General features: G+C 45.8%; 1 protein-coding gene across 9 annotated transcripts in view; it reads right to left on the bottom strand.

Moving 5' to 3' along the window:
- The window catches only part of KMT2C (lysine methyltransferase 2C), a 1,736,691-nt gene that overhangs the window by 1,254,818 nt on the left and 465,801 nt on the right, over nt 1–16,072 (bottom strand). The gene's annotated exons all lie outside the window — the stretch shown is intronic.

Below are 16,072 nucleotides of genomic sequence, written 5' to 3'. Positions count from 1 at the left end.
CCTAACTCATTTTGAGAATAATTATTATACGTCACTAGATTCCTACATACAAAGATTATTCGAACCTTGGGTCCCTGATGCCCGAAATGGAAATGTATTAATGTATGTGGCAGAATCGTAAATTGAAGGAATTTTAATTTAGGTTTCAACAACCTCATTACATAAAATAGCATTTAGGGTCGGTTTGGAAATTTTTAGGATATGAAAAGCACTCACCTAAGCAATGTTTCTCAGTGGCATGCCTGGAGACTGATTTGGGAGAAAGTGTGTATAACAAAGGCAAATCTGCTGTGGCAACCAGTAAAGGAAAATGCTTTCACATAGTAGGGTTGGGGGATATCTTTTCATCATGGCAAATGTATGAGCGTTGAGCTATAGCAAATTAAATATATCATCAGCGATGTTTGCTTCTTTACCTTTATATAGCTATAAAGATTTCATTCATGTTTCTACAAAGCTCCAAGCAAGTGTAGACACCTTTGAAACCTTGCTCTATCCAGAAGATTTAGTTGGTTTATTTATAAAAAAAAATTCATGCCCTTCTTCCTAATGATGAGGTGATTCTTGCTAAGTGGAGAAACAGCACAGCCAAAGTGCATTATTAGATTCACAATGGGAAAGGTGTGTGACGATTTATTAAAGAAGGCAAGGGAGGTCTGAATTTAGTTAGAATGAGTTAGGAGTACTGCCGTGTTACACTGAACCAAATAAAAAAAGAGGTAAAGCTGCCTGTAAGCCAGGGAGGCGAAGAATCTTAATTAAAAACTCTTCAAATGGGGCCCTGAAAATAGCAATCAATCAATCAATCAATCAATCAGTGACACTTGAAAAGCGCGCTACATACCCGTAGGGTCTCAAGGCGCTGGGGGGGGGGGGGAGCCGCTACTGCTCGAACAGCCAGGTCTTCAGCTTCTTCCTGAAGGAGAGGTGGTCTTGGGTCAGGCGCAGGTCGGTCGGGAGGGAGTTCCAGGTCTTGGCGGCCAGGTAGGAGAAGGACCTTCCTCCTGTAGTCGCTTTTCGGATGCGGGGGACGGCGGCGAGGGCGTGGTTGGCTGATCGGAGGTGGCGTTTGGGAGCGTAGAAGTTGACTCGGCTGTTGAGGTAGCTCGGGCCTTGGTCGTGTAGGGCTTTGTGTGCGTGGGTGAGGAGGCGGAAGGTGATTCTTTTGTTGACGGGGAGCCAGTGAAGGTCTCTCAGATGTCCGGAGATGTGGCTGGTTCGTGGGATGTCGAGGATGAGTCTGGCTGAGGCGTTCTGGATCCGCTGGAGTCTCTTCTGGAGCTTGGCGGTGGTACCGGCATAGAGGGCGTTGCCGTAGTCCAGTCGGCTGGTGACGAGGGCCTGGGTGACGGTCTTCCTGGTCTCGGTGGGGATCCACCAGAAGATCTTCCGTAGCATGCGTAGGATGTTGAAGCATGCCGAGGAGACGTTGTTGTCTTGCCTGGTCATGGAGAGGGAGGAGTCCAGGATGAAGCCCAGGTTGCGTGCATGGTCTGTCGGTTTGGGTGCGGTGCCCAGGGCGGGAGGCCACCAGGAGTCGTCCCAGGCGGAGGGAGAGGAGCCCAGGATGAGGACCTCCGTCTTGTCCGAGTTCAGTTTCAGGCGGCTGGTCGTCATCCACTCGGCTACCTCTTTCATCCCTTCGTGCAGGTTGGCTCTGGCGGCGGCGGGGTCGTTGGTCAGGGAGAGGATCAGCTGGGTGTCGTCGGCGTAGGAGATAATGCTGAGGTTGTGTTTGCGTACGATGGCCGCGAGGGGGCTCATGTAGACGTTGAAGAGGGTGGGGCTCAGAGATGATCCTTGGGGGACGCCGCAGATGACTCCGGAGGCCTCTGACTTGTACGGTGGTAGGCGGACTCTCTGTGTTCTTCCGTCGAGGAAGGAGATGATCCATTCCAGCGCCTTGTCCTGGATTCCGATGTTGCTGAGGCGCCGTACTAGGGTGCGGTGGCAGACCGTGTCGAAAGCCGCGGAGAGGTCTAGGAGGATGAGGGCCGCTGTTTCTCCATTGTCCATCAGGGCTCGGATGTCATCGGTGGCGGCGATGAGGGCGGTCTCGGTGCTGTGGTTGGCTCGGAAGCCGGACTGTGAGGGGTCGAGGGATCCGTTCGTCTCGAGGAAAGCGGCCATCTGCTTGTTGACGGTCTTCTCGATGACTTTGGCTGGAAACGGGAGGAGCGAGATGGGGCGGTAATTCTTGAGGTCGGTGGGGTCCGCTGTTGGTTTCTTGAGTAGAGCGCTGAGTTCGGCGTGTTTCCAGCTCTCAGGGAAGATGGTGGTGTCGAAGGATGTGTTGATGATGTCTCGCAGGTGGGGTGCGATGACAGCGTCGGCCTTGTTGAAGACGTGGTGAGGGCAGGGGTCGGTCGGTGATCCGGAGTGGATGGAGTTCATCGTGCGGATGGTGTCTTCGGTGCTGATCGGGGTCCAGGCGTGGAGGGTGGTGGTGGGGGGTGGTTGCTCGGTCATGGTGTGCGTTGGTTGGTTGTTGAAGCTGTTGTGTATGTCCGCGATCTTGTTGTGGAAGTATGAAGCGAGGGAGTTGCAGAGGTCTTGCGATGGGGTGATGTCGTTGTTTCCTGCGCTGGGGTTGGAAAGCTCTTTCACGATGTTGAAGAGTTCCTTGCAGTTGTGTGCGTTGTTGTCCAACCGGTCCTTGAATGCTGTTTTCTTGGCGGCGCGGATCAGCTGGTGGTGTTTCCGGGTGGCAAGTTTGAAGGAGGTCCTGTTGTCCGGTGTCGGTTCCCTTCTCCAGACTTTCTCGAGGGCTCGGCAGTTCTTCTTGGAGCTCTTGAGTTCGTCGGTGAACCATGGGGCTTTCTTGCTGCCGGGTCTGCTGGGCGGGGTCCTCAGTGGGGCGAGTTCGTCCGCGCAGTTGCTGATCCACTTCGTGAGGTTGTCGGCGGCCTGGCTGGGGTTCGCTGAGCTGGCAGGAGGGTGCTGGCTCAGGGAGGTGGCGAGCTGGTCTGCTGTGATCTTGTTCCAGCTTCTGCGGGCGGCCTGTTGCTGGTGTTGGTGGGTCGTCGTTTCCTTGAAGGTGAAGTGGACGCAGCTGTGGTCCGTCCATTGAAGCTCTGTGGCGTGGCTGAAGTCGATGTCCTTGCTGGATGAGAAGACAGCGTCGAGTGTGTGTCCGGCGAGGTGGGTGGGGGTGGACACCAGTTGCTTGAGTCCCAGGTTGGCGAGGTTGTCGAGCAGGGTGCTGGTGTTGCACAACTCAATTCCTATAAAAATAAGTCAATTGATACTCAATAAAGCACTAATATGTTGTTCTACTGAATAGAACAAGGTAACACTACAGTTCTCTGTCTGTACGGAGAGTTACCTTGCTCCAATAGCTGGTCATCTAGGAAATTTACTGTATGCCATCTTCATTCACAAATGGTCATTCACAGCATCACACTGTGGATTTGATACCCATTATGCAGAACAGTTTTTGTTCTAATGTGGGAGTTGGGGAGGAATAGTTGGGATACAAAAGACAATGAATCTTCCCTCCCAGTAGCCATGTCCAGCATTCTACTGTGTAGATAGATTGTTTACTAGAGAGTGAAGAAACATCATCAATAATTTGGGAGGACTAACATGCGCAGTTAAAGTATGCCTAAGATAGTCAACTGCTAACACCCAGAAGAAAATATACCACTAGTGCTTGCCAGCAAACAAGAAACATCTCCATAGCAAAGAGTCTTAGTCCCTCTCTACTTCATTCGCATCTAACATTTGCATGAATACAAAAATAAAATACAATATTACTGTTAAAACATGTAGCAGATACACTAAGATTTGAAATTTCAATTGTAAAATTCTACATTTTTTAGTGGCAAGATACACTATCTCATGCATCCCTTAAATAAATAAAAACTCACTAGGATTAATTAACAAATTGCAGTGCTACAACTTAAGATCTTACTATGCAAGTGCATAATGACCAAGCCTCAAGATAGAAAAGTTGACAATGCAAAAAAAAATCTCTTTCGAGGTATCTGTTTTCAAGATCTCCATCACCTTCGAGATATGTCTGACACTCAATTAACAACATAAGGGAATTATTTTTTTTCTGGGCACTATATGCTGGACAGAAGAATAAGAAATGGGCAAGTGTCATTTGCCACTATACGTTTCGAACATTTAGCAGTGAAGGAGTTAAGTGGCAGAGTACCTATTCTGAATTTTACGTTTTTTGAATTCTGAAATGCATTTATGAGATGGATACTTAGCATTTTGCTCTCCATCTCTCTGTTCAATCCAGGTTTTCTCTCTGACATACTGCCAGTAACAATTCTTGACCATCAATCTTGAACTTCCCTTAATAGTTTCAGGATTTCCCCATAGTTTCCAAAGGTTTAGCCTCAATAACCGAGATTTCATGGAGTTAGGCCAATGGACAGTACAACATTTTTCCAAATGAATCTAAACACTTAACAAGACTATATACAATTCCAGTTCATCTACACATCACATTTTTTTCCAATACAACAGTGTTCGCAGGTTGGTCACATGGTCCATCCTATTTAAGGCTAAGTCAAAGCGTAACAGAACCAAAGGGGGACTATTGGGAAGTTTAAAAGAGATCTTTTGATAGAGTATTCCCATACTTTTACATGTGTTGTTTTTCCTTAGCCCCATATTTCAGCCCTCTATAATGCCCCTCTTAAGACTTTAACCTTGGAAGACCTCGAAAGCCGGAGAAATTAGCCTGCATAATGTATCATTGTACTTTCTGACTACCATCATTGATCTAAGTTGTAGTACCAATGTACTTATGTTAATTTGCGGTGCTCAAGACAGGGTGTACTAAAGTTGGAATCTTAGGTAGTCAAAACTCTTTACTCACTGTATTGGAACTCCCTCTATTAGCATCATTCTGTTATAAGAGCAAATTCAGAATCATGTATTTTTTTCCCTGCATTGATCTCAAGACCTTGACAGGAACAAAAATATGAAAATTGATCTAGCAGTGCTTGATATCAGAAGGGTGTCATTAGCAAACATAAGCGCAGGGACTCTAGACTTCCCCGTCTTAGTGGATTCATTTTGGCACTTGTATAGCCAGCCTACCACCCCGCTGATGTAAATGGAAAATAAAGTAGGGGCTAAATCGCAACCCTGTCTAACACCATGAAGTTTCATTAAAACGGACAACAAAGACTTTGGGAAGCCGCGATTCTTCAGCGCTTCCTAGAGTAAATTCCTAGGAACAAGACTGAAAGCAGCCTTCATATCAACAAAAGCTATGTAGAAGGGATCCTGCTGAAGGAGACTATACTTCCAACATAATGCCTGGAAGTGGAAGATCTGGTCAAAAGTGCTTATTTTTGGCAGGAATCTTGCCTGCAATTTAAAATGCAATTTTCAACCATCCAGTCATTCAATTTAGACAACACTTGCGTGCAGAAGATTTTCTTCAGATTCTCTATCAGGCATAAGACGTATAGTTTGCGAGGTTGTCTTTACTCCACTTTTTGTGGACTGGGACAATTTCCGCTCCCATCCAAGACTCAGCAATGTCCTCACCTGCAACCTCACCTGTAACAGATAAGATGTTTACATAGAGGACCCAAACAGTTAATTCAGAGAAGTACAAATCGCCTCGGATACTTTTCAGTCCCAGAGCCTTCACCCTTTTCAAGGAGAGTAAAGCTTTTTTCTGTATCTCTTAGGGAGAAGGATCAGTGATCAAGGGTACGGATAGATTCTTTATCGGGGAATAGAATCCCTGCCGATCTACATTCTCGGGAAGTAAGCATGCTAATTTGCAAAATGAACTTCCCAGGTTTCTGGCGAGACATACGTCTCAGGTTAACGTTTGCAGATGTGCAACTGTTCACTAGGATACGTCAGAAGGACATTGTATATCTCCTTTTTTTAGTGCTTCATTTCCATCCACTGGCTGTCATCCCAATCTCTTTTAGTACTCCTAAGGGTATCCTTGTAGATCCTGCTCCTTTCTATTATTTTCATCTTGTCTTGAGGTTTTATTGCCTCAACCAGTCTAATCTATATTTTTATTTTATTTTTAATTTATATTTTACGGAGTTTTATACAGCGAGAACTTGACCCGAATCGGGTATCGGAGCGCTTTACATAGCACCAGTTGCGTTACATGAGGACACATTCATTTTGTTTGTTAGGCACACGGAGATTAAGTGATTTGCCCAGAATCACAGGATGTTCAGCGTCATTGCCGAGACTCGAACCCAGTTCCCAGAATCGAGGGCAACCGCCCTAGCCGTTAGGCCAACTCCTCTCCCCTATGTCCTCCTACATACCTGGTTATACCAAGGGTGGTTGTTAACATGGCTATTTTTAGTTTCTTTTTTTAATAATTGCGTGTGAAGAGGCTCCCAATATTTCCAGCTTGCTTTTAGTGTTTATTGCCTCAACCAGTCTTGTATTTGCCCTCCTAGATTCCTGGTTATCCCAGGGGTTGTTGTTAACTTGGGTAGAGTTTTTTTCTTTTTAAATAAATGCTTGTGAAGAGGCTCTTTAGTTGGTCAAATAACTCTAGATAAATTAGGGAAACAGGAATCGCACTGATCTCTGTTTTCTCAGGAGGGTCTATGGCTGTTAAATACAAGCTGTAAATGGTGCCTATGGTCTTGAGATCGTTGGCTAACTAAGTCCAGTTTTTATTCCTGCGGTTATTTGAAACCAACATGAGGGTGAACAAATACATTATCCTCACCAGCAATCTTACCAAACACAGGCCCCTGCATATTTAGATTGAGGACATTTTAGTCGCTTTAGTGGCGATCAAGAACTTCCTTCCATATCAACCATACATGGCAACAGCTGTAGGTCTAAAAATATCTTTTCAATATTACTGGCATAATCGCCCCTTTTAAAAGTATTCTTGGCTTTATACTCTGAATGTGACCAACCATTACAAGCCTGTAAACCACTGATCATAGTCCTATAATACCGTTGTATTGACGTCAGTGGGTGTTTCTTAATGCTTACAGTATTTAATTGGAGTATACACCATTCTTCCTAGTCCTGTATTAAAAGGGATGGTGATACATTAGAAGGTTCAAAAGTCATACTGCAATCACCCTCTATAATCTTTGGCCATTTAGGATCTCATATATCTAATAAAACTTTCAGAAGATGCACAGTCTCAGGTTCCCGTTTTTCCCAAACTGTCCGAATGTATATATTTATGACCAAAACATTCCTAAAGTTGCACCCTTGTGGTAGTCACAACTAACTTCAAAATGCCTGGTGAACATGTGTGCAAAACCTTAGTCTTGCATCCAAAAGAGGTTTTAAGGAAGTCCGAAGCTCTCATAGCCTTAGACTAGCTGGCTACAAATAGAAGGGAAAATAACCCAGTCTATGTACATTTTTAATTGTATAGGTCTCTTGAAATAGGTATAAATCCTACTTCTTCACAAAATCAACCCAGCTGGGGTCACTGGGCTTTGCTTTAATACCAACCACATTTCACAGTAGCAGCTTAAATGTCACAGTCGTTTTTTTATGTCACTGATTGGATCTAAATTATGTACCTCTCTGTGTAATGGCAAGGTCCAGTGTTCCCACTGCTCTGAATAACGTCACAAATGGCATCATCAACCATAAGCTTAGTGATCCCAAATCGCTCACTGATAGAAGAAACCAAACTATCAAGTATGCAAATTGAATCTGTGAGCTGTGTTTGTCAATCCAAGTCTGACAGACGTGATATTGGCTCTCTCTCATGGACAGATCTAGCTGTTCCAACAATTAAACATGTTCTACAATTTACAACCTCAATTGGGGGATTAGATTTAAAGCATACATTAGAACCATTTTTAGGTAAAGATCGGTGATCCAATGCAACCATCTCTTCTACTAAGGTTTTGTTTGTAAACGTTAGACTGATGGAATCTAACTGGCCAGTTGAACATGTGTATGAGGCTGTGACAATGTCTTCACAAATTACAGATCTACAATTGCAAACATTGCCTGATCCAGTGATAAATTTGCTAACCAGGGAATCGCTACTCGCTCTGGTTTGAGAATTAATCTTTGGAACATTCATTGTATATAAATCCCTGTCAGTAGATCTTCTATCATCTTCCTTGCGATATGCTTCTCTTCTATTCAGATGGAGTATAGGTTTTCCTGAAGTGGAGCCACAACTTTTATATCTCTAAGCAGATGTGGCCACTTCTCAGCCCTGTGACAATCACCAATTGTTCTCCAGTCCAGTATTTGAGTGTTCTTTGCTTCTACATCTGTTCTACCCATAAGTGACCATACTTTTGTATTGTACTTTTTGTAGGACCACTGTTCCTAAAGTTGGTACTGACCCTTTTCCTTTCCCACATGATCGAAGAGCCATTTTTTAGGTGTCATGCTTAGGGGCTATCGTTAGATTGTTTAATATGGGGAGTTTCGTCTTGATCATAAATACAAGGTCTAGTCATGGTGTGATTATTAAATACACAAGCAGTGACTTCCAACTTATCAAGAAGAGTCTTAAAGATGACATTTAAAGTGTTTTTCAGAAATAAGATCTACTCTCGCACTGGTTCAATCTTCCTCTCTACATCAAGAAGTTGACATTCGGACACCTAGCTTGCCACTTGCCTGTGGCCTCCAGTTCCTGCTTGTCCCAGACTGAGTGACTCTCAAGCTGGCCAGGTTTTCTCGCTAGGGTTTTCCTGCTCACCGTTCTTCATGCCAACAGAAGACCCACCCAACCCAGGACCTATTTTATTGCAGAGTGACTGCGCACAATGGGCGTGCTGCTGGCACGTCAAAGGTGCACCAAAGGCAAGCCCGTCTGCGCCCAACGCATCGACTCCTGGCCCTCTCGCCCCCTGAAAATACACCATCACCGAGCTCTAAACCCTCGACCCCAGACACCGCAAAAAAGACAGTGCCACCCACACCCATCCACGCTCCACAGTAGGACCTTTCACCTGCACCCACTTTCACTTCATCTGCCACTGCACACACACCAGCCCATCGACCGGTCCTACCCTGAACACACCAGACACCACCTGAACAAAAACAAAAACTAGCATGCACCCTTCTCAATACTCACTTACAATGCAAGCATTCCACCTAATTATAGGACCTCTTCGCCACCCTCGCACCACACATCGTCTTCCATACGGAGACCTGGCTCAAACCCACATCTGCCCCAGACATTGCCATAGCCAACACTGACGGATATAAAATCACTCACGAAGTCCGCATCAACAAGCCAGGAGGAGGGTCAGCCATCAAAGAGACCACACAGTGTACCACTACCACTGACAATTGCACCACCCTCATGGAACATCTCAACTTCAAGCTCCACACAGACAATAGAACTATCTGAGGCACCCTGTCATACCGACCCCCAGGCCCGTGCTCCAGCAACACCATCGGAAACTTTATTGCACCCCTAACCTTAGACTCCCAAGGACTAAATTTTCCTCAGCGACCTAAATTTCCACATCGATGTCCCTAACAACAAACACCACACACCTCCATGACAGTTTGAGCAGCCTCGGAATGACCCAGATCGTCCACGACCCTACACACCGCAGGACACAAGTTGGTCCCAATTTTCTCCTCCAGCAACCACGTCAAACTACAACCATGTCACAGAACTCACATGGACCGCTAACACCATCGTCCGCTTCAGCATCTCCAGCCCCCGCGCCGCCACCCCTTAGAAAACCAACGCCACCCATAGGAGGTGGAACAAAATCTCAGAGACCAGTTGGGTGAACGCCCTCAACACCTTAAACCCTGCTACCGCTACCAACCTCGAACAGGGAGTGAAAAACTTCAAAGCCTGGCTCACCAATTGCGCAGACAGCATCGTCCCCCATCAAGAGCAACATCCAGAGAAAATCCTCCAAAAAGGCCAGCTGGTACACCTCAGAACTCAGAACAGTAAAACGAAACAGCACACAGATGGAGAGGAGATGGCACACCAGCAAGGACACCTCCGACAGGGCAGCCTTCAAGACCTCCCTCAACCGCTTCCACCGTCTGCCAACAAGCTAAAAGTTAGGCATATTACTGGTCAATCTTCTGTCCAAAAGCTTGCTTTACAGTGCCGAATCAGCATGAATGGATTTATGCTTTGTAACAGGAATACATAAATCTTGCGTCATCAAAAATTGTGAATCATCAAACTGAATATCAGACTGCATCTGTTCAAGTGATTGTCCTTTATTAAAAGGATTGAGGCTGAAAGTCTTCCAAGACTTCCATCGACCCCTACCCATTCTGCAAAGTGCTTTTTCAGCTTGCTTAAGAACACAGAAAGTATAACCTAGTACCCGTTAATCTTTTCAGTTTCATATCTGTTGAATGAGTCAAAAGAAACTCAATTTGCAAGCAGAAAAGGTATATTTATTACCCCTTAAATTTGATTAACAAAGTTAGGGGTCCCTAAAAAATAATGGTATTATGGTCAATTGTGTTGAAAGACTGATCGTATATTTGTTAGAGATCACGCCTTCAAGCACTCATTAAGCAAACAGTTTCAAACACGGAGTCTTGCTATCAGTTCTTGTGAGGTTTTATTTTCTTAAATAAGTCTTCATAGTGTCACTACCCAAAATGTGATTTGTCGTTGGTACAATGTGCCATCAAGGATATTTCAGAGTTGATCAGTATTAGATCTGCTCTAAGTAATCCTAATACTCTAGATTTTCAGGTAGTTCTAGTCGATGTTATCATGGGGTAAGAGTTTGTTAACGTTTTGAGGAGTTGTCCTTATAGCCCATGTTTATATCTAGGGTGCATTAGCGTAACCAAACTATAGGATTTCAGAAGCCATCTCTAGGGGGGTTGAGAATCAGCGCTTCCTGGCCAAGTGGGTGCCAGAAGTATGAGGGTGAGGGATGTTTGCCAAGTACAGGAGAATTGGGAGAAGAGGAAAGGTGTAGGCAAACATCCTTGACCAGTTCATCCAGACCGCATCGCCCATGGACTGAAGGTATGGAAACCAGAAGGCACAGCGTTAACAATTTTGCTTTTCTAGAGTGGTGAAGACGTCTACATCGGGGACACTCCAACAGTGGAAGAACGAGAGCAGGACTTGCGTGTGGAGTTCCCACTCAGGTACCTTTTGATGCATCTTGCTGAGCAGGTCTGTTAAGTCATTGTCCACTCTGAGGAGTTATTCTGCTGGGAGGTATAGCCGATCCTGAATCACCCTATGCTGAATGCACTGCACCTCTGACAGCAGCGGGAAATGCTTGCCGCCTGCCTGTGCGGATAGTACATAACGGTCATGTTGTCTGTTCTTAAAAGGACTAATTAACACTATGTCCTGGAAGAACATTTGAGTGCAAGCTGGATGGCTAGAAGTGCTAGGTAATTGATGTCAAGACCTTGTTGATGAGTCTATCACATTCCTTGGAATGTGATGTCTTGAATATGTGCCCTACACCCAGTAAGTGAGGCGTCTGAGGTAAGGGTGGCTTCGGGATGGGGTCCAAAAAAGGCCTACCTGGCAACAGGTTATTGCTGCTCCACCATTGCAGAGAGTCATGGGTGTTTGCTCGAAGCAACACCATATCTTCCCAGTGACTCAACGCCTATGACTATTGTGCCAAGAGGCACTCCTGCAATGGACAAATGTGAAGTCTGGCATGGGAACTATAGCTACATAAGAGGCCAACAACCCAAGAAGGTGCATTACTGTTCAGATTGTGAATTGATGATGTGGCTGGAGAAGAGGCGGAAGGTGCCAGAATGACTGTACCCTTTGCTGATTGGTGTAGGCTTTGGTAGTGACGGTGTCCCGAATAGACCCTAGAAAGGGATTTGTGGTATTTATGGTGAACCCCAACTGTGAAAAATGGAGATGGCAGCTTGGATATCAGCTAGGCACTGCTGCCTGCCAGTGCTCCTAATCAGCCAATCGTCAAGATGGGGGAACACACGAGTGCCCTAAGTCGGTAAGGAAGCCCCAGAGGGTGTTGTGTCCCAAGGGTCGGGGTCCAGTTTTTCTGTGACTGTCTCCGAAGTGTGTCAAGGGAGAAAAGAAAAAGGATGATAGTCAATGTAGAAATCTTCTCGCTGTCAGAAGTGGAAAGAAACAATACCCAGAGCAGCAAACGTCCAACATCGAATGAGCATAACCTGAGGGCAACATTGATACAAATCCTAACCCAATGGTGGAGAAAAAGAATATTATAACGAAGCCAGTATCCGTGCGAACTCATAACTACTGGAGGCCAACAACCCAAGAAGGTGCATTACTGTTCAGATTGTGAATTGATGATGTGGCTGGAGAAGAGGCGGAAGGTGCCAGAATGACTGTACCCTTTGCTGATTGGTGTAGGCTTTGGTAGTGACGGTGTCCCGAATAGACCCTAGAAAGGGATTTGTGGTATTTATGGTGAACCCCAACTGTGAAAAATGGAGATGGCAGCTTGGATATCAGCTAGGCACTGCTGCCTGCCAGTGCTCCTAATCAGCCAATCGTCAAGATGGGGGAACACACGAGTGCCCGCTACCCTTCAGAGGCGGTAGGTACCATAGATAAGCATTTGGTAAATACCCTGGGAGCGGTGATGACCACCAAAAAACAACACCTTAAATTAGTAAGACTGGACACTTACCAAGTAATGGAAGAAGCAGCAATGATTCGGATGGATGGGTATGTGGAAGTAGACATACTTCAGATCAAGTGCAGCCATGAATTCACCTTGCTGCAGCATCGGGATGACATCCTGAAGGGTGATCACGTGGAAGTGTTCAGAGAGGATGTACTTTTTGAGGCGCCTGAAGCCTAGTATTGGTTTTACGTAGCTGTCCTTTCGGATGAGGAAGTATAGGGAGTAGACCCCTTTGCCTTGGTGCTGCACAGGATATCGGTTGTATGGCCCTTTTGAGGATGAGCACCCAAACCTCCTCTTGTAGTAAGAGCTCATGTTTCGGGCTGAGGGTGTGCGTGTGAGGTGGGATCCGTGCTGGGATTGAGGTGCACTCAAGGCAGTCGCTGTGCTTGATGATGGTTAGAACCCACCGATTTGAGGCAATTTCCTCCTAGCGGGGAAGACACCCTTGAAGCATCCTCCGACACGTGTGGTGGGATCGTAGAGGAGATAAGGCAAGTCAATGTTTGGGTCCCCCTTCATAGCTTTCTGCCTCAGTAAGGCACACACGTATTGGCTGTATCCGTGCCCCTCTTTATTTTATTACCTCATCACCTGCGGGGTGAATATGTGCTCTCCTTCGAAAGGCAGGTTGATGAGGTATAGCTGAACTTTCGGCTTAAAGCTGAAAATACACAGCCAGAAGGTGCGGCGTAGAGTAATGAAAAGTGTTTACTCCTCTGGTGTATCTAGAGCGCACGGTCTGGTGGCATTAGAAATGACTTTTGCCTCATTTACTATTTCTTAGCCCTTTTTTCTGTACTCGTCAGAGAGATGCTGCAGTAAGGCTTCCTTCTCATATCATTGGACTGTCACCCTTTAGTCTGCTGCGTCAATGAGCTTGCTCTGCTTGTCAGGAAGGGCAGCATCCCCTGTAGCTTAGGTCACAGCTCGCTTACGGGCAGTGGAGACCACAAATGAGTTCTGAGGAAGTTCCCCTTAATGTACAAGGGGTCAGAGGGATAAGGTGTTACCACTCAGAATTTCCTGGTTCTCTAAAGGCATCCGGGGTGGTGCTGATCATGCCCTTTAGCACTGGAAGAAACCGGAAGGAACACTCTAAACTGGATAATGTTACAACCAGGAAGCCGCTGTCTTCAAGGATGTGCATGTCTACTTTATGGTAGGCAGCGACACAGTGAATAATCCAGAGGTATGCAATGGTGTCATCTGGGCTGGGAAGCCCTAACAGGGAGCTGCTCAAGGTCTGGATCCCCCAGGGGCCCTCCAACGGGTCATCGTTGGCATGGAAGGGGCTATAAAGTCCTCTAGCATGGAAGAGGAACTAGGACTGCCTGTGTTGGAAAAGGAATGCGGTGAACCCTGTGGGGAAACTGTAGAAGATGGAGGTGTAGGTAGTGTGGGTGGAGGAGCTGGTGAAGGGCTGGTGGTCCTTGAGCCATTTAGTGGACAAAGAATGTAGATAGGCACCTGTTTGTGGAGAGTCTGTGAAAGCTGCCTCACCTATTCTTGGGCAGAGTCTGTTCAGGGGTAGCAGAGATCTTGCCTGTGCAAGGGTGGGTAATGATCCACCTTTGCTTTTCATTGAGCTCCTGCTGCAGCTTCTCAAAAATAGGCATTTTGGAATGTTCGGAGTTGACTGCAGATGGCAGTGTCAGGACAGCCCCTGATTTAGGCACCAACTGGGCCTTCAGTGTAAACATGTGCTAGGGCATTTCATTGGACTCCAAGATCAATGGGGGTCAAGGCTCTTCACTGGATCTCATTTGGCTCAGATGACTAGCATCAGTGCACTCAGAAGCTCGATGACGGCAACGGTGGGTTATGCATGGGCTTGATCCAGCCAAGAGGCTCAATCCCATTAAGGGCAGTTCTCCACCTCTACATTCAACCGTTTGTGTTTTTTGTAAGCTTGGGTCTCGGCTGTACTCACGACGGACTCTCGGCGTGGACTTAATACTATTAACTGTGTTGACTGTGGGGAATGGAGCACCTTCATACGCCTTTTCTTTTTCTTCCACCTCTGGCTCTAAAGAGCAGATGGTCTCTGGGCTGGGCTAATGGGCTGGAACACCTAGACAGCATCCTCCTTGGCGCTAAGCAAGTCTACTTGACCGAAAATGTCAGAAGTCTCCTCCGTCGACCGGTCCATCTTGGTATGGGCCCAACATCTGTCTCTCCGTTGATGAAGCGTCTTCTTGCGCTTGAGGGTCGAACAAAAGGTGCAGTGGGTGTCATCATGATTTGGGAAGAGGCAAGAGTTGCAGATGCTGTGGTGGTCAGCTCAGGAGTATTTTGAGTGGCACAGAAGACATTTCTTGAAAGGCATTCATCACCCGCTAGGCGCCTCTTCATTCTCCAAAGTCGGTAAGGAAGCCCCAGAGGGTGTTGTGTCCCAAGGGTCGGGGTCCAGTTTTTCTGTGACTGTCTCCGAAGTGTGTCAAGGGAGAAAAGAAAAAGGATGATAGTCAATGTAGAAATCTTCTCGCTGTCAGAAGTGGAAAGAAACAATACCCAGAGCAGCAAACGTCCAACATCGAATGAGCAGAACCTGAGGGCAACATTGATACAAATCCTAATCCAATGGTGGAGAAAAAGAATATTATAACGAAGCCAGTATCCGTGCGAACTCATAACTACTGGAGGAGTGACGCTTTATGGAATGCCAACGCGCGTTTCGGTGTACAAGCCCCAGCAGGGGCTGCACCTTCATCAGGGCGAAGGAGGGCAAGGATGGTGGGACAGGCGCACCTGTAGACATGCAAAAAAATGAACAAGAATTGGAAAACAAAATTAGGAAAACAAAATACATGCACAAATATATGAGAGTACAGGTGCGGATATTATCGAAAATCCAACAATAGATAGATAATACAGTCTGAGACTCTAATTCAAAGTCTATCAGGAGTCAGACAAAACACGATAAATAGAATCTGAATTAAATAAATCAGGTGTCATAAAAGGTTTGCCAAAGGTCAGAGGGATTGAATATAGGTTAGGAGGATTAAGTCTAAAAATTGGAATAGGGTGCAGGGAGAGGGCCAAACATATATCTAGGAGTTTTTTTTTTTTTTAAATGAAAAAAAAAAAACACTGTGTACATATAAATCAACATGCAATAAATGAATGAAAATAGAAGGAGCTTCTCCCTAAATCAAAACATTAACAAATATGTAAAGTGCAAATGTATTTTGTTTTCCTAATTTTGTTTTCCAATTCTTGTTCATTTTTTTGCAAGTCTACAGGTGCGCCTGTCCCACCATCCTTGCCCTCCTTCGCCCTGATGAAGGTGCAGCCCCTGCTGGGGCTTGTACACCGAAACGCGCGTTGGCATTCTGTAACCTAATTTTTGGCTATTCTAAACGTGCTCATTGGCGCTTTTTAGCCCTACGGGCTGTTCAAAGTCCATTCATTTGAATATGAATTGTGGAACGACCATTCTAATTTGTACATGTTTTTATTAGTATGTATTAATGTTATGTGTTGCTTGATGTCGCTGTCGGATGCGA

Source organism: Triturus cristatus, chromosome 10, assembly GCF_964204655.1.
Source record: "Triturus cristatus chromosome 10, aTriCri1.1, whole genome shotgun sequence".
NCBI lineage: Eukaryota > Metazoa > Chordata > Amphibia > Caudata > Salamandridae > Triturus > Triturus cristatus.
This window is presented reverse-complemented; position numbering and strand designations above follow the sequence as displayed.